The following is a 727-nucleotide window of genomic DNA, read 5'->3' on the forward strand; positions in this document are numbered from 1 at the left end:
CTTCCTCATCCCCATCCTCTTCCTCATCCCCATCCTATTCTCATCCTCCTCCTCCTCCTTTTGCCCATCCAATCCTCATCCTATCCGCATCCTCATTTTCATTCTCGTCCTCATCCTATCTTCGTCCTCATCCTCATCCTATCCTCATTCTCATCCTCGTCCTCCTCCTATCCTCCTCCATATCCTCATTCTCATCCTCATCCTCGTCCTCATCCTCGTCGTCCTCATCCTATCCTCATCCTCATCCTATCCTCATCATCTTCCTCATCCTATCCTCATCCACATTTTTATCCTCTTCCTCATCCTATCCTCATCATCATCCTCATCCTCATCCTCATCCTTTCCTCATCCTATCCTCTTCCTCATCCTATCCTCTTCCTCATCCTTTCCTCATCCTATCCTCATCCTATCCTTATCCTCATCCTCATCCTCGTCCACATCCTATCCTCATCATCATCCTCATCCTCATCGTCATCCTAATCCTAAACCACATCCTCATCCTCATCCTATCCTCATCCTTGTCCTCATCCTCATTCTCGTCATCATCCTATCCTCATCCCCATGCTCATCCTCACCATATCCTCATCCCCATCCTCTTCCTCATCCTCATCCTATCCTCATCCTCATTCTCGTCCTCACCGTATCCTCGTCCTCATCCTCATCCTCTTCCCCATCCTCATCCTCCTCCTCATCCTATCCTCATCCTCATCGTATCCTCATCCTCATC

The sequence above is a fragment of the Lupinus angustifolius genome, chromosome LG09, assembly GCF_001865875.1.
Source record: "Lupinus angustifolius cultivar Tanjil chromosome LG09, LupAngTanjil_v1.0, whole genome shotgun sequence".
In the NCBI taxonomy this organism is placed as follows: domain Eukaryota; kingdom Viridiplantae; phylum Streptophyta; class Magnoliopsida; order Fabales; family Fabaceae; genus Lupinus; species Lupinus angustifolius.